The sequence below is a fragment of the Sturnira hondurensis genome, unplaced genomic scaffold, assembly GCF_014824575.4.
Source record: "Sturnira hondurensis isolate 20B ecotype Veracruz unplaced genomic scaffold, ASM1482457v3 Scaffold0010812, whole genome shotgun sequence".
Taxonomy (NCBI): Eukaryota; Metazoa; Chordata; class Mammalia; order Chiroptera; family Phyllostomidae; genus Sturnira; species Sturnira hondurensis.
In genome coordinates this window covers 2,710,861-2,731,728 of record NW_028083443.1, presented here as the reverse complement: position 1 = coordinate 2,731,728, position 20,868 = coordinate 2,710,861, and positions in this window count along the sequence as shown.

The window sequence follows — 20,868 nt, the reverse complement described above, 5'->3', positions numbered from 1 at the left end:
TGTATAAAATTTTTCCAGATTACAGATCCCTTGAAAAACTTGGGAAAATTGGTGGCGCTGTTGACACTTTGCCCAGAAATATGAGTTTTTTTCATACGTATAGAAACTTGCGTTCCATCGCCAGATCAGAGAAAGAGGGTATTTATAGACTCCATAAAGTCACAGGGGGGTTGGTGTTCTAGGAAAATAGATCTGATACTCACTTCTGCCTGGTAAGGTGAATGTTGACATGCCTGCTGGTCTGCATTTTGCTCATCTCCATGGGCCCTTCTGAGATCCTTGGGGTAATATTGAAGCGTTGGTTATATCCCTGGCTATCCATGGCTCTTTTCAGCTTTCATAAATAGTCTTTTAAAACTTCACTGTTCACTGGCATCATTTATGCGAAAATTAAGTCCATCGTTACATCGTATCACTTGATTATTTCTTGCTAAGTTTCCCCAATAGCGTGAGAATCAGCAATATTCATATGACTTACGTTCTTTTCCAGGGGGACAGAAAGACAAACATTATTTCTGTTAACAAAAATTTACCCTTAACCTTTGGTTGAGGTTCATTTCACTCAACGACTAATGATTACTAAGAATCACCAGTATGCTCACTGGGTGTACAAGAAAAGACAGGAGAATAATATGATTTACTTGAAGCGATAAAACAAAATTATCTAACATGGTTAATATGAGCTTCTTTGTTTGGCTGAGTGGTGAAAGAGTTATTGCAAATAATGGCAAATATAAGTCTTCAAGTGCGGCAGGCAACCTCCCCATATCTTTGCCTCCCCACTTTCGTGAAACTGCTCACCTCTCAGAGAGCGCTGCACCTGCCATTCCCAGGGGAGGCTCTTAGTATCCTGTTTCCTGAATCTCGTGTCCAGAGTCACCTGTGGCATCTATCCAATTATCCAGTGCCATTAATTTTTAGCACTGCTAAGGCACCATGAACTTCTCCTAACATAGCACTTCCCCCACAATTTGAAACATCCCATTTCCAAGACACAAAAGACGAAACAAAAACCCTGTCCCTTTTAGAGTCGCAGGAAAGTTAACATATGAGAGCCAAAACGTAGCATTTCTGCCCACCATTGACACAGGCTGATGGTGCTGGGTTGTGTTCTCTTTGAAATTCTAAATAAACAGACTTACAACTGAGTAAACTGTTCATAGGAAGGTGCCCCCTAAGTATTAACTGTCTTTGTGTTCTGCCGTCTCCACACCTGAAGGTGAACTTCTGTGTGGTGGAGACAGGGCCATTTTGTTCCTTGCACTGACCGTAAGCAGATAACCAGATATTCTTCTAGCACAATGGGTTCATTTGGGAACAATAAAGAATTGTTGGGACATGTGGTCTAATGGCAAACTACGTGCAAGTCCAAAGAATCATAGGAGAGGAATGCTCTTTTAGGAACTTGGGAGAAGGGGCTCTAAACAAAGAGTCCCATGCAGAAAACTGAAAGTTTAAAGTAGAGGGATTTTGTTTTTATTTTGCTTGCTTGTTTGTTTTGTTGTTCAGCATCCTATTAAAGGTGAGATCATATGATATTTGTCTTTCAACACCTGGCTTATTTCACTCAGCATAATGCTTTCCAGTTCCATCCATGCTGTTGCAAACGGTAGGAGCTCCTTCTTTCTTTCTGCTGCATAGAATTCCATTGTGTAAATGTACCATAGTTTTTTGATCCATTCATTTACTGACGGGTACCTAGGTTGCTTCCAACTCTTGGCTATTGTAAATTGTGCTGCTATGAACATTGGGGTGCATAGATTCTTTGGGATTGGTGTTTTAGGGTTCTTAGGATATAATCCCAGCAGTGGAATTGCTGGGTCAAAAGGCAGGTCCATTTTTAGTTTTCTGAGAAAATCCCATAATGTTATAAGGGGACAGCGACCAGAGGCGAGAGGGGAAGGAATTTCAGGGGAAAAGGGGGAGGGATTTAGAGGAACTAGTATAAAGGACACATGGACAACAACTAACGGGGTGGAAATGGGAGGGAGGTGGGGAGCATGGAGGAGTGGGCTGGGATGGGAGTAATAGACAGAAAACTGTACTTGAAAAATAAATAAAATAAAAAAGATTGGGTGCTCTCCGAGTGTGAACCTAAATAAAACAAAAAATAAAATAAAAACTTTATAGTCATAAAAAAATAAAGTAGAGGGACTTGTCATTGGCTGAGCTATGGCAGTCGCCCATAGGCTGAACTGTTACTGGGTGAGGAGGAATCTTTTCTTCCTTCTACTAAGGTAGGAAAGGACTATTACTTCCTGTTAGCAATGCCTGGAACACCTCTTTTCCTGCTGGGGTCAGCAGGGTGCATTGAGTAACCCTTGTTTGAGAGTTCTCTCTTCTAGCCTCCCAACTGCATTTTAAATGAGGTTTCTGTTTACTGATTTTCACATCAGCTAGAGCCTCAGAGATGAAAGTAGAGCTCAGCCCATAGATAGGGTATTGCCATATTAAAGCAATATTTGCCTGCTTACCTATTCTTATTCTGGGAAAAATTTAAGCCACAGTCCCATATTATCTCACTTCCCTCCCAGTCGTGTGAACAGAGACCATCCCTTCCCATTCTCAGTTGTTTTGGGGGAGAGAGGTGGAGGGTTGATTTGCCTTAATTTCAGGCCTGAGTTCTAGTTGTCCTAAGCAAATAGTTTCTCCCCACCCCAATACTCCCGACCCTTACCATAACCTCTTTGATTGGTTTAGGGTCTCTAACTTTCTCTAAGCCTCTGGGAGGCAAGGGATTTACTGGGGAGAGAAGTTATTTTATGGTGACACAGGGATATGAGATCCACACCTGCAGCAGCCACTGCTACCACGAGTGTGAGAATTTGGATTTGCCAGGGGCACCGTGTGAAGCACAAGAATAAAGCCAACAGTGAATAAGACAAACAGAAGTGCTACACTCACGGAGTTTACTTGTCTACATGGAGTTTATAATATAGTATAAATTATGTGAATCAATATATTTTCTTTACTAAGTCACTTTTACTTGGGTTCTGTGTCAGTTAAAACATAGAGTCCTAATGGACACAATATTTTGACAATGAACTTTCTCTTTCCCCCATGAGATGACTCAAACAAGTCTCTTTTTCTTGACACTGGAAGACACTTAACTAAAAAAAGAGTGAGAAGAAAGAAAGGACACTCTCAGCTTGAGTAGCAGGGAGAGCTTCAAGGAGGATGGGACTTGATACTAGATTCCAGCAATATATTAGCAATAGTTTCTACTTATCAAAAACCACCTGTATGTTACATTTTGTATTTCTCATCTGTACTTATTGCCAAGAGACATAATTAAACCCATTTACACATGAGAAAACTGAAGTTCCAAGACATCAAATGACTCAAGATAATATAACTAGTAAAAGACATGGCTGGAATTAAAAATTGGGTATTACTAGTGCTAATCATGACTACATAATGCTGACTCTAGATTGAGTTTGATGCACATTGTTTCTCGGTGTCATTGTTACTGGCATTCGGGGAGATTCATCATTATGCAAAATGCTCCCATGCATTACAAGACATTAAGCATCTCTGGATTCCTCATCATATGTTAACAGAGCTCCCTAGTCATATTGTAAGAACTAAAAATGTCCTCACATACTTCCAGATAACTCCCCAGTTATTAGTACAGTTAGAAATTCTGGTAGTGGATAAGGAGAAGAAAACACATTTCAGATGTGACTGAAGTTTAAATTAAGGGGAAAGAATGAGCATGGCAAGTTCAGCTGACTTGAACCTGGCCTAGATCAAATGCTACATCATAGGATGTAACAGAGGTACTAAAAGACAACACTGGAAAGACAGACTGGTACAGGTCATGTAAAGTTTTCATTGCCACACTTGGCAGTCTTTTATTTTTATTTTTAATAGATGACAGGAAGCTATGAAAGGTAGCATGGGACTGAGTAATGTTTGAGTTTTAGAGTCACACAGAGTTTGGTCTAATTCCAATTTCTTTACAACCATCCATCTGTTATTTCATTAATTCATTCAATCAATATTTTTCAGAACCTACTGTGTTCCAGGCACTTTGCAAGATATGCAAATACAATGAATGACAAGCATGGTTTCTGCCCTTATGGAGCTTATAGGCTATCACACACATTAATTATCAAAAATAAATTGAAAATCTTCAAAAAAGATTCACCATTCTAGATGCCATTAAGAATATTCATGATTTATGGGAAGAGGTCAAAATATCACCATTAACAGGCGTTTGGAAGAAGTTGATTCCAGTCCTTATGGATGAGTTTGAGATGTTCAAGACTTTAAGACTTCGGTGGAATAAGTAACTACAGGTATAGTAGAAATAGCAAGAGATTAAACTAGCCCATGATTAAATTAGTTTTGTTATAGGTGGTTTTCCCAGTTCTAAGAACCTATTGATGAGTTTAAGTAAGGACCTACTCTAGTTCTCTAACATCCTTAGAGAAATAAGTCTTCCTAGAAGGGAGGATGCCCCAAAGCAAAAAATAATTTCAGAAAATACAACCTGTTTTTTCCTCATTGGTCATGTATGTATTCCTTCTTTTCTATTAGAGAGCAGCCTCTATTCATTCCCTAATTCAAACCACCATGACCCCAGCACAGTGATTGGTTTAGGGTGGCCACCTGACCAAGCTCAGTCAATCACAAAACCTCCTTCCTGTCCTGGAATGAGGAAAAATGATTGGTGAGGAATGAGTCTGAAGCTACTGTGCAGGGTGAAGGAGCACTGAGGGATAAACAAGAGATTGATAGCACTCCGGCCTCTGATTCCACACTTGCTGTGTCACTTTTGCCATTGTGGCAGTTTAATTTTAAGAGCTGATATAGCCCATGCTTTGCCTAATTTAATTATGTTTATGGCTGTGACACGTAACAATCAAGACATTCTATGTGCTGACTAATCCAGCCATCATTTTTATTTACTGCCTTTGTCTTGCACTCATTCTCCCCAATCAAAAAAAAAAAATCAGATGACGAAAGTAAAGTTAGGGGAATTAGACTAGTGGTACCATTTACCATGCATTAGAAACATCTGGAGGATTAATTCTAACACACATTGGCGGTCACCTACCTCAGAGCTTCTGTGTGTGGGGATGGGTAGGGCCTGAAAATTTGCATTTCTGTTAAATTCCCAGATATTACTGGCCCAGGTGTCAGTCTGAGAATTACTGGATCGTATAGCTAAGGTCTATATGACTCCAAAAACTGGAATACTACACAACAGCATGTTGTCTTCCCAAAATATAATTCATGGAGCTTTATGGACCACTAATTAACAGGTGTTATTGTGCTAAAAAGGGAGGATTAAATTATGATATAAACAGGTATTGTCACTGTAGGTCTCCTTAAAGCCTTTATATACAAATCTTCAAGAGATAAAATACAGACTTCTGGCCAAGATGGAGGCATAGGTAGATACACTGTACCTCCTTGCACAACCAAAAGGACAACAACATATTTAAAAACAAAAGAATAGCAGAACTGCCAGAAAATCAAACTGTACGGAAGTCCAATAACCAAGGAATTAAAGAAGAAACATTCATACAGACCGGTAGGAAGGGCAGAGATGGGCAGCCAGGTGGAGAGGACTTGTGGCAGGGGTGGGTGAGGCAGTAGCTGGCCGAGCGGGCAGTCGCATATTTGCATGTGCATAAACTGGGAGGAACAACTGGGGAGCAAGACAGATAGCACAACCCAGGGGTCCAGTGCGGGGAAAGAAAGCCTCACACCTCTGACTGAAAACACCTGTGGCTTTTGAGGAGGCAAGAAAAACTCCCAGCTTCACAGGAGAGTTCATTGGAGATACCCAGAGGGTCCTAGAATGTACACAAACCCACCCACCTGAGAATCAGCACCAGAAGACCCCAATTCACTTGTGGATGGCAGGGGATGTGACTGAAAGCCTGCAAAAAGCTGAGCAAGCAACACTGTTCTCTCTCGGGCCCTTCCCTCACATATGGCACCACAGCACAGCAACTGGGTTACCCCACCCTGTTGAATACCTAAGGCTCCACCCCTTACTACACAACAGGCCTGCCAAGGCAGAAAAATATGGCCCAAATGAAAGAACAGATCAAAGCTTCAGAAAAAAAACCAACAAAACTAAGCGATGAAGAGATCGCCAACCTATCAGATGCAGAGTTACTGAAAGACAACATCCTGATTACACTGGTAATCAGGATGCTCACAGAATTGGTTTCATTTGGTCACAAAATAGAGGAAAAAGTGAAGGCTATGAAAAGTGAAATAACCAACACTGAAGGGAAGGAAACCAGGACTCAAATCAATGGTTTAGACTTGAAGGAAGAAATCAACACTCAACCAGAACAGAATGAAGAAACAAGAATTCAAAAAAACAAGGAGAGGCTTAGGAGCCTCTGGCACAACTTTAAATGTTCCAACATCTGAATCACAGGGGTGCCAGAAGAGTAAGAGCAAGAAATTGAAAATTTATTTAAAAAATAATAGAGAACTTCCCCAGTCTGGCAAAGGAAATAGACTTCCAAGAGATCCAGGAAGTTCAGAGAATTCCAAAGAATCTGGACCCAAGGAAGAACATACCAAGGCACATCATAATTACATTACCCAAGATGAAAGATAAGGAGAGAATCTTAAAAGCAGCAAGAGAAAAGGGGACAGTCACCTGTAAAGGAGTTCCTGTAAGACTATCCGCTGATTTCTCAGAAGAAACTTTGCAGGCAAGAAGAGGCTGGAAAGAAGTACTTAAAGTCATGAAAGGCAAGGACCTACACCCAAGCTTACCCTATCCAGCAAAGCTCTCATTTAGAATGGAAGGGCAGACAAAGTGCTTCTCAGGTAACATCAAGTTAAAGGAGTTCATCATCACCAAGCCCTTATCATATGAAATGTTAAAGGGACTTATCTAAGAGGAAGAAGATCATCAAAAATATGAACAGTAAAATTATAACAAACTCACAACTATCAACAACCAAACCTAAAAAAAAACATAAATAAAAACAAACTAAGCAAACAACTAGAACAGAAACAGAGTCACAGAAATGGAGATCACATGGAAGGTTATCAGTGTACAGGTGGAGGGGGGTGAATTTGGGCAAAGGTACAGGGAACAAGCAGCATAAATGGTAGGTACAAAATAAACAGGAGAAGGTTAAGAATAGTATAGGAAATGGAGAAGCCACAGAACTTATATGTGTGAACCATGGACATGAACTAAGAGGGGAGAAACACGGGTTGGAGGGAAGGTGCAGAGTGGAGGGGAATAAAGGGTGGAAAATAGGGCAACTGTAATAGCATAATCAATAAAACATATTTAAAAGAAAAAAGAAGTACAAATTGGTAGGTATGGAATAGACAGGGTAATGTTAAGATCGGTATGGGAAATGGAGGAGCCAAAGATCTTATATGCATGACCCACAGACACAAACTAAGTTGGGGTTGGAGATTTCCAGAGGAAATGGGGGGTATTGGGAGGAAGAGAAGAGAGGGGGAAAATGGGGACAACTCTAATAGCATAATCAATAAAATATATGTTTTAAAAAGAGATAGAATATAGTTGGCAGTCTTTCCCAAAATTGCCTCCCTCTGCAAATCCCCTCTTTTATCTTAGAGAATGTCCTAGAATTAGTGTTCTACAAGAATTTGTGTAGAAAATGCTCAGAAGCAGATGGGTTTTAAGGAGGGCAAATGTTTTTAGGGACTAGTGAAGAAGGGACTTCTGAGTTAGAAGGTAAATACTAATACTATCAACAACTGTAGCCAATCAACAGATTCCACTGGCACATGCTAAGTGGGATCATTACTGACATAAAATATGCATAAAACTAGGGAAACTAAATATAAAAAAATGTAGGCTTGGGCATACAAAAATTTTTAAATGTGAAGTGCAACATTTTACTATCTATTATAGCATTTTTTCTTCTTTTGAACAACACAATAGACAATTTCAGATCATCCCTAGATTTAATTGTTCTTCTCTGATGGTTAAAGAACCAGAAGAATATGGGCTGAATTGGGCGTTTGGTTGTTAGCAACATTCATAAACTGGTATGTAACGCAGGCGCAATGATGAATGGGACGGGAGCATGTCTTGCTACTCTCCAATAGCTCATATTTTTCCCAATAATGTCAGACCTGAGTTTAAGCCAGATGAAGGCAACAGCTTGCAAGAAAAAAAAATTAAAACCTCATTAAAATTTTCATTATGTCCAGTTTACGTTAGATAAGATCAGAGAAGAAACAGCTATAATGCATGGCTAGTTTCAAAAGTCCTTAGGACAAAGAATTGTTTTTTAAATCTTTCAAGGTCCTGATATTTAAATTTCTTTTAAATTATGTTCAATAAACATTCTTGTACCTTACATGTAAGTGGTTCAATCGGAGGTTATGTTTTCTTATTCTGTTTTTGTATAAAGAACAATGAGGTTGATCAAAAATGGTATTGTGAATTTTGAGGGGGATCTGAATATCTAAGATGTGCTCTAGAGAGCACAGAAAGCCCTAGAGGAGGTCCACAGAGCCCCACTGATGGCATTTGGACTGACATCTTTTTCTTCTTACGTCAGAAGTAAGATGGCTGTCTCACAGACCAGTCATGATTCTACCACATTACCAAGGTTGTTCCGTTACAAGCTATCCGAAGGGGTGTGGGTGTGTCCGTACCTTTTATGGTGTTCTGACAGCAAATCTCCAAATGTAAGAACTGACCTGAAAATACACTGTGTTTACCCAGAGGCTGTAGCAGGTAAAACTGTTTAAAAATAAAATGAAATGTAAATTATAGGGTATATGAAAATTCAGTCATGCAGTGGACTTGAGGAATATTTAAACCAGTTTTTAAATCTGTTAATACTAGAACAAGTTAGCCCAAAGGGAAATTTAATTCTTCACTGATGACTTTACTTGGACATCATTTTCTTGATGGAATTTGTGGTATTTTATTCACAAATTTATATGTTTTGAAACACTAGCTAAGTTTACAGAACTTTAACAGAAATTTGAACATGATTGTTACTTGTTCTGAGAGCAAAGTTAGCTTTTTAATATGTGTTTTGAAATGATATTTTACCAGAATTTTTAAAAAGAAAACAAAATTGGCTACCTTTGGGAGATTTCAGAACAATATTTGAGTCAGAAAAAGAAAACCCAGGGTAATATACATACTACAAATTCAATCCTTCAGTCTGTGCTCCAAATTCAGTTTTTTCACATGTTAAAAAAAAAGAAGAAGATAATTGACCTAGAGAATCTTAAAGGCCCTTATATATCTAAAAAGTTATAAAATAGTGATTATTCAACATTTTTTCACCACAAGAAAATTTGAATGTGGGGTGACTTCCACCTCAAAAAAGGTAGGTCATTTCAAGACTTGGAGCCTATGGTCTTTACAAACAGATACTCAACACTGTCACATGAACAGTGTGTAGAATTGCTTTTTCACCTGTCTCTCTTCACCAGTCCTAGGCATTGTTTCTGGAATTTCAATTCTTACCAGTCCTAGGTATTATTTCTGGAATTCCAAAGTAATAGATTGGATTGTGGGGTCCTTCTCAATGTGAATTTAAGCAAAAACATGCAGAGTACAGCATTCAAACAAACACTGTATTTTATCCATCAGTACTCATTTGTTCCCAGTAGTTTTCCATATCTATGGTTATTGAACATGTAGTAGTCTCTCTACAATAAAGTCCTCTTATAAATCTATATATAATATATATGACATACACAAGGTCTGTCCAGAAGGCATCCATTTATTATGAAAAAGAGACTTTTATTGAAGAAGATACAAGAAACATTGTACTCAGGACAATGACTCCTCAGTCCCCTTCAAAGTAGGCACCTTGGGACCTCACAGTTTTCCTAATCACCGTCAGCTGCCCCATCATATTCTCCTGAATCTCATCAATGGTCTGAAATCTCAACCCTTTCAAAGGTAATTTTAGTTTTGGGAAAAGCCAGAAGTTGCAGGATGCCAAATCTTGACGGTAGGAAGGCTGAGTCACCTGGGTGATGTCATGTTTTGCTAAAAACTGCATGAGACATGATGCATGAACGGGTACATTGTCCTGAGGAAGCTGCCAATCACCAGATGCCCGTTGCTGCAGCCTTCTGAATCATCCAAATAGCTTCCATGGAGGAATGTTCAAGGTTAATGCAAAATATGATGCCGGAATGCAGGTTTGTCACTCTACTCCCTCAGTCATTTTGAATGTGGTGGCCACACAGTATATTGCTCACCCATGCTGTCGATCTTCCCCACTAACTGGTACAGTGAAGTCATCATTGTTCACACATGCGCATTCCAGTCCACTCTCCTTGGCTGCCAGGTTACATCGATGTCATCCAAACCATTCTCATTATATTAACAATGGCTGGACTTTTTCTGGACAGGCCTCACAGATAACTATGACAGACTATAAGAAGTTTGCAATGTAAATTGTAATAAAATGAAAAGCATTAGATAATAAATATGGTAGCTGTCATTTTTCTAAAGATATACAACTTGAGAATTTAATAAAATACAATATGATAAACACCAGAATAAATGTAGAACTGAATCAAATTCTTTGTTTCATCAGAAAGTATGTGGGACTACAAAGATAGGGACCAGTTTGTCACTGACCCGAGTTGCTTTTATGTCACTCCTTCAGGTGGTGTGGGAGTGGTAAGAGCCCATAGTGGTTAACACTGAACCTCGGCAGAGATGACAACATGATTCAAGATGCCACATTTCCACCCCCAGCGTCTTCGAGGGAGGTGGGAGAATGAGCAAACAAAACCGGCATTTCTGTCTGGGTACACATGCATGCATGGGTAAGTAATGGCTCTCAGCAAGGACACAACAAGGCTGAGCACACAGTGGTGGAACACCAAGCTCATATTTCCGAAACGAAGACACACTGGGCGGCAGCAGGAGGCCTGGCAGAGAAGCAGCACCACTTTCAAAACCGGAGACACACACGCTAGCGCTCCCCTCCACAGAGCGACGGCTTTGGCACGGGATTATGGTGCAAAATGTGAACCTTTGCAAAAGCCACATAATCAATGGGTGAGCCCCTCTGTCCCCTGGATATGAGCACCTGCAAAGAATGAAAGCCCAGAACCAAGAGAGACCCCCCAGAAATTCTAGGTGGGAGTATTAGGGCTTTTTACTTTCTCCCTTAAATGATAAATTTCATGATTGTGTGTGAATATGGGGCTTTGAAAATTATCATCTCCATGCTCAGCTAGAAATGTAATCACTGCTCATTTTTTAACTGCATCTTTGTTTATTTAGAGAATGGGAATGTGAAGGGAAACTTTAAAGAAATTATCTCACCAAAACCTCTCTAATTACAGAGGAGGAAATTGACAGGATAAGGGGTGCTGAGGGGGAAGAGCTAGGCAACATCTGTAATAGTGTCAACCATGAAAAAAAGAATTTTATATGTGAAAAGTATAAACTTTTTTAAAAAGATCATTTAGGTGGAGAGCTGAGACCATAACCCCTTCTCTAAGCAGCTTTCTCCTGCCCAATGCTTCTTTTCCTATTCTGCTTTATTAAGATATCATCAATGAGCTTCATTAAAATTTTAAAACTGTTTGCTGTCAATATGATATGACATATTGCCAGATTTTTTTAGAACTGATTTCCTTCCTTGCAGTTCTTACAATGTAAATCACATAGTGTACACAACTGGAGAGACTTAAGGAGGGGTCCTTAGCCTGATAATCCTTCAGGGCACACAGATTCCTCCGACATCCACACACCACAAGCAATGAAAAGTGGCTGAAACTTGGTCTGGGCAGAAGGCAAGTGGACAAAGAACTTTTGCAGCTTTGGGTGTAAACATCAGATTGATTGTTCAATCAAGAACATGGTTACAACATTGTCCTCACGAAAGCATATAAAATATTTATCCCGTGTTACGTTCTCTCTTAAAGTTACAATAAATAGAGGTCTCATACACAATGCCCAGAGCCCACAGGTGACAGTAGCTGAGGAAGTAACAGAACTCTGTAGAAATGAAGCTGGGACTCCGAGCAAGCATTGCAGGTTTGCATATGGAATCAGAGCAACACTATGAGGAAATATGCAGCCCAAGGTTATGAGACATCAGTGATTCATTTATCAAGGAAAGGAGAAAAATAGAAATATCTCATTGAATATTATCAGTCTCAAATTTTGCCAATAGATTTATGGCTTTATGTTAGTGAGGAGGGTAATAACAATGTCACTTATGATGCTATATTTTATATGTGTAAGTATGCCTACACTTAATAGAATTCATCAGGCAGTAGGTCTGGGCGCTATTTAAAACATGGGTCAGAGGGGCATTAATTCTATTCAAATGTCCATCTGTTGCTGCCCAACTTGCGAGGAGGGTTGCATAGCAACCCGTAGGACTGCATGGATCTAGTTGGCCTCCCTCGGTTGCTTTTGTTTGCCCTCTGAGAGAGTTGCCCTTGATGGAGAAACAGTAGGTGTTCTTTTATTTATATATTTATTTATTTTTTTGGCTGGAGCTTGGCCTGGTGAGTGGGGGCTCATTATAGCCTGCTGAGCTGGATAGCATTGTGAAGCAGTATCTGACATATGAATGTAATTTATCTTCCTGGCATGGTTCTTAGTCCCAAATTGATTCCTAAATTCCTAGGACTGTGGAAGTATGGCAATTAAAAGGAAAATAACAGGACTTCTTACTTTTATACCCAGAAAAAAACACTCAGCAGAACGGGCAGAGAGAAGGTTCCAGAAGTTTGAATCAGTTTTGTGGCACTTAGTCACAGTGACACTATTCATTTTTAGCATATTTCTGAACTGACAGCTTTTTCAACTCTTCATACCAGGCAATTTGTTAAAATAAAGATTTCCTCAAGAAATCAGACTTCCTTTTTTTTTTAAATCAGACATTCTTAAATGCCTGTTTGCAACATGTATAAATCTTGAATACTTATATTTGCTTGACTATTACCAGATTTCTTAGCTGCTCAGTAAAATTTGCAATGAATTTAAGCATCTGTAATCATACACGGAATAATCCTTTACCTGGCTTACCTGATTTTCAGTATCAGCTATAATTTCAGGTGAGGCCAAAGAGTCCCTGTCTGCTCCACTGGCATCATGGGTAGGACTGTGGGTCACTTAACAGATCATTGCAATTCAAAACCATTAGTTAAGTGCTATTGAAGAAAGCAGAATTTTTGATAGAACAAAACTGAAAACACCATATTTTAAGAGAAAAATGTGTGTTATTTTGCACTAATAGAAGTATGTAATCACGACCCCAGAATATTTTCTGTTAATTGGTTGTCGTCACCTGACTTAGATTTTTATATTTTATTCACGACACATTTTCAGAAATGACTTTCCTTTGTCTCTGATGAATTCATATATTTCCATTTAAAGTGATTTTAACCCTTACCTTGCTCCATGCATAATCTTTATACTAACTTTTAACACTGACCTAGCTGTCAGGGGAACTCTTAAGAATACTTCCTAGGTGTTTGGTAAACATAAATAACACCCTTTACCCTAACCGTTATGAAAGAGATGTAGTATTGGGTGCTGAAGTGTTTAGTCATATGGTTTCATATTAGAAAAACTTGGTTTTCCTTTCAGTTTTATTTTTCTTCTAGTATTTCCAACCAAACATAACACGAGAACAATTGGCAGGAACAAAGCAAAGACATTGTCAGGAGCCAGGTCATAAGGCCACACTAAATGTAGGGGATAAACTAGGGATACAGTTGCACAAATAGGCAGCAAGAAATGTTATATGTGGATGGAGAAACTAGGGGAAAATGAAATGAAATATGTTCTGTCCTCAAAGCCAAGGGCTTAAATTAGGCACACCAGGTTCAAATTCTGGCTCTGTCATTAATTAGCTTTGTAACTTTGGTCAAATCATTTAGTCTCTCTGAGATTCACCTTTTTCATCTGCAAAATGCAGCCATTGTACCTACCTGTAAGTTGTAAAAATTAAAATGAACATCTAATTCGAGGTGCTTGGTGTAGGTCCTGATCAGGTAATTACTCCATAAAATAATAGTTTTATTTTTCAGATTATTTTCTTAAATCTAAACACAGGAATCAGAAGAGTCAGCCAGGTAGAGAGATGTGAGAAGGAAGTAAGTTTTGAGTGGCTTCCCTAAGTACAACCCTCTTTTTGGTCCCTGGAGCATCATTGATGGAAGTTTAGAACATTTGGCATTTTTCTTCCAGTGGAGGGTGTTGCTCTTAAAGGTACTACTTAGTCACATTCAGCTAACAGTATAAAAGTGGAAACATTAAATATTTTGATATAGATACACTATATTGATGACTTAATGCTATTTGAATCTCATGAGCAGAAAGTGATAAACATCTTAAGGTCTTAGTCTGACATGTGTTGGAAATAAAGCTAACAAAAATTTAGGACCATGTTACACTGGTGGAATTTTTAGTGGGCCAGTGGTATGGGATATGCCACAGCATCATGTCTCAAATGAATCTCCTTCCACTAAGAAAGAGCACGACATGTCCTGAAGTCTGGATTTTGGAGCTAGCATACAATACATTTGTTAATGCTGATCCAATCTATTTGTCAAGTGACTTGGAAGGCAGTCAGAAAAAGAGCTTTCTTCAGTGAATACAAACTACTAAGTAAATGTCCACACCACTCACGCAGTCCACCCCTGCAGATCTGACAGTGGGAATGGGAAGGATGTCTTGTGACGTCTCTGAGAAGCCCTACCAGGACAGTTACAGTGACAGCACCTAGGTTTCTGGGGCAAAGCCATGACTTCTGAGTCAGAGAAACCCTCTCTGTTTGAAAAAACAACTCCTAGGCCACCGCTAAGTGCCTAACTCTGGTACAACATGCAAGTGGAAGGCCAACTCACAGTGGAGTAAACTTTTGACGAATGGGAGCTGAAAGCTGGGCAATAAATTCTTCTTCCCTTCTGCTCCTGACCAGGCCATCTGTAGCGGCACTCATTCCTGTGGTTTCTCAGAAGACAGTTGGGTGAGACTGAGTGATCCGTTGCAGGAGAGAGCCGAGCAGCATCCTCAGTTCACTCCTGCTTCTGTCTCATATCACTTCAGTTTTCCCTTCTGCTTTTGTGCAATATTTTCTAATAAATTACTAGCACATCAACTTTGCTGCTGGCTCTGTTTTCTGGGGGAATCAAAGATAAGATGTCTGTCCTCCTCTTTAAAGGTAAAGCTTATTATTTCAACTCCACCTTTCTGATCACCTCTCCCAACATTCCTTGCCTTTAAATTTATGCTCTAACGATATAAATTGCTGTGGCTTCTGCACTGAAAACATGCTATTTCATACCTTTAGACCATGACTTATGCTCTTTCCTCAGGAATTCCATCTTTCGTTCCCATTTAATTATCTTGTAGTGAACAACGCACAGGCCATCTCCTTCTGGTTTTTTGTTTGTTTGTTTGTTTAGTGGTAACAGGTATGAGGTGTGGCAACCTATCAGTTGCCTTGGAGGGGGTGGTGTGGCATGTCCTGGACCACTGAGAAATTTTGCCGCTGTAGCAGAATCCTGAATCTTCATGATATTTTCCTCTTACCCTGTGATATGCATGTGTCATACCAGAAACTCTAAGATAAACTGGACAGTCATTAGGAGACAATATGGAGGCAAGTATATCACCTGTGAGAAAATATAAAGTGTATTTTGAAGCTGTTGGTTAGTGCCTGTACCCTAGAATTCAAACTCTTTTTTTAAAAAATATTTTATTTATTTATCTTTAGAGAGGAAGGGAAGGAGAGAGGAGAGAAACATCAATGTGTGGTTGCCTCTCATGAGTCCCCTGCAGGGAACTGGTCTGCAACCCAGGCATGTGCCCTGACTGGGAATCGAACCGCGATCGCGTGGTTTACAGGCCTGCGCTCAATCCACTGAGCTACACCAGCCAGGGCTAGAATTCAAACTCTTGATTGAAGAACAACGTCCATACTGTGTCTCCAACTTTGGGCAGGAAGTTGGTTAGTTCTCTAACTAACCTGAGAGGAAGCAAGATTCAAGAATGCGTGTTCACTTTGGGAAGAAGAAAGAGGTCTTTAGGCACAGATTTCTGGCCCAGACTTTGAGAGCTTAAAGAATTTTGCTGAACAGCCCTGGCTGGTATAGCTCAGTGGATTGAGCACAGCCTGTGAAGCAAAGGGTCACTGGTTTGATTCCCCGTCAGGGCATATGCCTGGGTTGCGGGCCAGGTCCGTCCGTATCCCAGTAGGGAATACGTGAGAGGCAACCACACATTGATATTTCTCTCCCACTCTTTCTCCTTCCCTTCCCCTCATCTAAATAAATAAATAAAATATTTTTTTTAAAAAAAGAACTTTGCTGAACAAAGGAATCAGAGTTACATTTTACAAACCGAATAAATGTTGCTGATCATAGCTCAGGTGATTTGATTCAAAAACTTATCACATTTGGAGTAAAATTTACCTTCTACATGGGGTGGAATAAGCTGATTCTTCCTTTACATCAAGGAGTTTTGAGTACTTTATTTTTGCTATGTGCTGTGCTGAAAATTGAGGGTACAGAGATGAATCACATGGAGTCTTTGCCTGCAGGGAGCTTACCACTGAATGTGGGACACAGAACTGTTCCCGTAATAACAACTGGACAGCGTAAGTGCTGTGAGAGAGAGGAGACAAAGCCTGATCCAATGTGAGCTTGCAGAGGGGGCCCCACCAGGACCCTTGCTCTCTAATGCACAACAAGACAAGACTATCATGAACAGTTCTAAAGACTGTAGCAAGTGGGATAAATAACAAACAATAAATTCTAGGTATGCTTGTGATCACAGTGTACTCTGTTGCAAAGAACTGAGATTTTAATGTAAAGTGGGCCCATTTAATATCCTTTTCAATGGTCTTTCTCTCTGATAACATTTGTTCTCTTTCCTGTTGTTTTCTAACTCAATAAATGACTTAAGAGTATGATGAAGGTGTTACTATCTCCTGTTCTACTTTGTATTTTATATAATTAGTTACCTTCTTTCTAACATTTTTAAATAGTCCACTCCTTTTCTGTGGTCTTACAGAAGTAAACTCATTCACTGGTTTTTATAAGTAAGCCAACATTTCTTTTCATATTCAGCATTTGGAAGTTTTTCCTTCTATAATTAAAGTATTATTGACATATAATATTATATTAGTTTCAGGTGTACGATATAATGATTGAACATTTATTTACCTTACAATGTTATCATTGCAATAGGTCTAGTAACACTAGAACCATATTACTGGCTATATTTTCTGTGCTGTACACATTACATCCCCATGGCTCATTTATTTTACTAATGAAAGTTTGTACCTTTTATTCCTCTTTTCCATTTTTACCTATCTGGACATTTTGTTTTTTCCCCATCCCCCTACCCACCTCTCCTTTGGCAATCATTAGTTTATTCTCTGTGTCTATGAGTCTGATTCTATTTTATTCGTTCATTTTGTTTATTTAGATTCCACATATAAATGAAATCATATGGTCTTTATTTTTCTCTGCCTGACTTGTTTCACTTAGCATAATACCCTCTAGATCCATCCATGTTATTACCAATGGCAAGATAGCATTCTTTTTTATGGCTGAATAATATTTCAGTGTATGTATGTACCACATCTTCTNTTTGTTTTTTCCCCATCCCCCTACCCACCTCTCCTTTGGCAATCATTAGTTTATTCTCTGTGTCTATGAGTCTGATTCTATTTTATTTGTTCATTTTGTTTATTTAGATTCCAAATATAAATGAAATCATATGGTCTTTATCTTTCTCTGCCTGACTTGTTTCACTTAGCATAATACCCTCTAGATCCATCCATGTTATTACCAATGGCAAGATAGCATTCTTTTTTATGGCTGAATAATATTTCAGTGTATGTATGTACCACATCTTCTTTATCCGTTCATCTGTGCATAGACACCTAGGTTGCTTTCATATTTTGGCTATTGTTGATGCTGCAATGAACATAAAGGTTCATATACTATTTCAAGTCACTGTTTTCATTTCTTCAGGTAAATACCAAAAGCGAAATTGCTGGGATGGATAGTGGTTCTATTTTTTAAAGTTTGAGGAACCACAGTACTGTTTTTCACGGTGGCTGCACCAATTTACAATTCCATCAACATTGCATGAGGGCTTCCTTTTCTCTAAGTTCTTATCAACACTTGTTATTTGTCGAGTTTTTGATAATATTCATTCTGATAGGTATGAGGCAATAGCAGGTTGTGTCTTGATTTGCTTTTCCTGATGGTTAGTGATGTTCAGCATATTTTCATATGTCCGATGGCTATCTATCTATATATTCTTTGGAGAAATTTCTACTGAGTTCCTCTGCCCATTTTTTAATCAAATTGGTTTTTTGTTGAGGTCTATGAATTCTTTATATATTTTGGATATTAACTCCTTGTGCAAATACCTTCTTCAACTCAGTGAGTTGTCTTTCATTTTGTTAATGATTTCCTTGTTTTTTAACTCAATTTTTTCCTTTTTAAAAAAATTTATATTGAATTTATTGGGGTGACATTGGTTAATAAAATTATACAGGCTTCCAGCATAAAATTCTATAACACACCATCTGTATATTGTATTGTATTTTCACCATCCCAAACCAAGTCTCCTTCCATCACGAATTATCCCCTCCCCCTACCTCCCTCTCCATCTCCCTTTTCCTCTGGTAATCACCATACTGTTGTCTGTCTATGAGGGTTTTTCACCTAAATCCCTTCGCCTTTTTCACCCCACCTCCCTCTACTCTCCTCTCCGATAGCTGTCAGTGTGTTCTCTGTATCTATGAGTCTGTTTTATTTTGTTTGTTAGTTTTATTTTTTTCATTAGATTCCACATATAAATGAAATCATATAGTACTTATCTTCCTCTGACTGGCTTGTTTCATTTACCATGATATTTTCCAGGTCCATCCACGCTGTTCCAAAAGGTAAGAGTGCCTTCGTTTTTATGGCTGAGTAGTATTCCATTGTGTAACTGTACCACAGCTTTTTTATCCACTCATCTACTGATGGACACTTGGGCTACTTCCAAATCTTGGCTAACACTTCAATGAACATAGGGTGCATATTTCTTTCAAATTAATGTTTCAGGTTTCTTCAGATATATTCCCAGAAGTGGAATCGCTACTTCAAAAGGCAATTTCATTTCTAATTTTTTGAGTTCTCTATATCCTTGCCAACACTTGCTGTTCATGGACTTGTTGATGACAGCCATTCTAAAAGGTGTGAGATGATACGTCATTGTGGCTTTTAATTTGCATTTCTCTGATGATTAGAGATGTTGAGCATCTTTTCATATGTCTATCAGGCATCTGCATGGACCCTTTAGAGAAATATCTATTTAGCTCCTTTGTCCATTTTTTAACTGTATTGTTTGTTCTTTTGTGATGAGTTTTACAAATTCTTTATAAAATTTTGATATTAACCCCTTATCAGATGTATCATTGGCAAGTATGTTCTCCCACGCAGTGGGTTTTCTTTTCATTCTGTTGATGGTTCCTTTTGTTTTGCAAAACTTCTTTAGTTCCCTGTAGCTTGTTTATTTTTCCTTTTGTTTCCCTTGCCTGAGGAGATATATCAGAAAAAAATATTGCCAAGAAAAATGTCTGAGATTTCCTGTGCTATCCTGCATATCGGGTAGTTGGGAGAGATCTTCATCTATAACCATGATTGAAGTAAACATAATACACTGATTAGGTGGTAATTTATAGACATAAACAGTTGCAGCTTAACCAAAGGATGACCCTGACCACAAAAAACTGAGCAAGCAACTCATGTCAGAACCAGCAAAAATGCTGCCTGCATGTCCTGTTCCCAGGTATTAGCAGTAAAACTGAAGATGGAGCCATGAGACTACACAATAACCCACGAAGAAGATAATCACATTGAGACCACCCAAGAGCAGAGCTAAGAAACTGAACATTGCCAGAAATTCTTTAGCTCCCCTCTTCCCGCAGTTCCCCACATAAACTAGCCAAGATGCCTGAGATGTTGCAGTGGGCTTTGAGAGTCCCTCACCTTCCAGGTGGCAGGCGCCTGAATAAAACCACTTTCCTCAACATCAGCACCTGCTTCTCCAGTATTGGCCTTCGAAGCAGCAGGCAGCTGGACCTGCGTGAGGTTATGCATCCATGTGGATTCTGGCTCATTTTATTAGTAATTTTCTTCCAGGAGTGAGCACACAATTATAAAGACTTTTTTGAATTCTGTTTGATATTGAATAGGGCGGTTTACTCCAAATGTTCTAGAGGTTCAGACATTTAAACTGAACATTTCCGTGGTCAGAGAACCATACGTGGCTGTGGTCTGAGCTGGAGCACACCTGGGTGGAGGAAGTGCGTGTTGACTGAATGCAGGAAGCAATAAGCACAAGTGTTCTCAAGACGGATGAACAAATTTGCCTCCGTCCTTCCTGCTGAACACAGCCTCTTTTGTCTCCGATTGTCTTCCAGCAAACAAAGAAGTCACTTGGCAACATATAGCTCACGTTTTATTTATTTAGTTCCCCCCTGTAGTGTTTTCGGACCAAGCTGCCTTATATGAGGGGAGCATGTCTACTAATTAGAAAGGACAGACTGTTGCTTGGGAAGTTTCCTTGTGACCCCTGAAACAGATGAATTGTTTGTCGTAAAGAAGTATCTTAACCTTCCGATATTTCCCTTTATACTCTTCAAATAGAGGATAATAATGCTGGGGAAAAATGACTTTGTATCTACGAATGACAGCATCTCTTCAATGTCTTCACTTACATGGGATTCCTGTTACAATAATAGAACTATTTGGCCCTATTTAAAACAATTCAGGAGAGTTCTAGAACTCTGCTCTCTGCATAATAAAAAGAATCTTCCCAAGTGTTGGCACTTATCCAAATATTTTATTTCGTCTGATGAGAATTTGGGGATA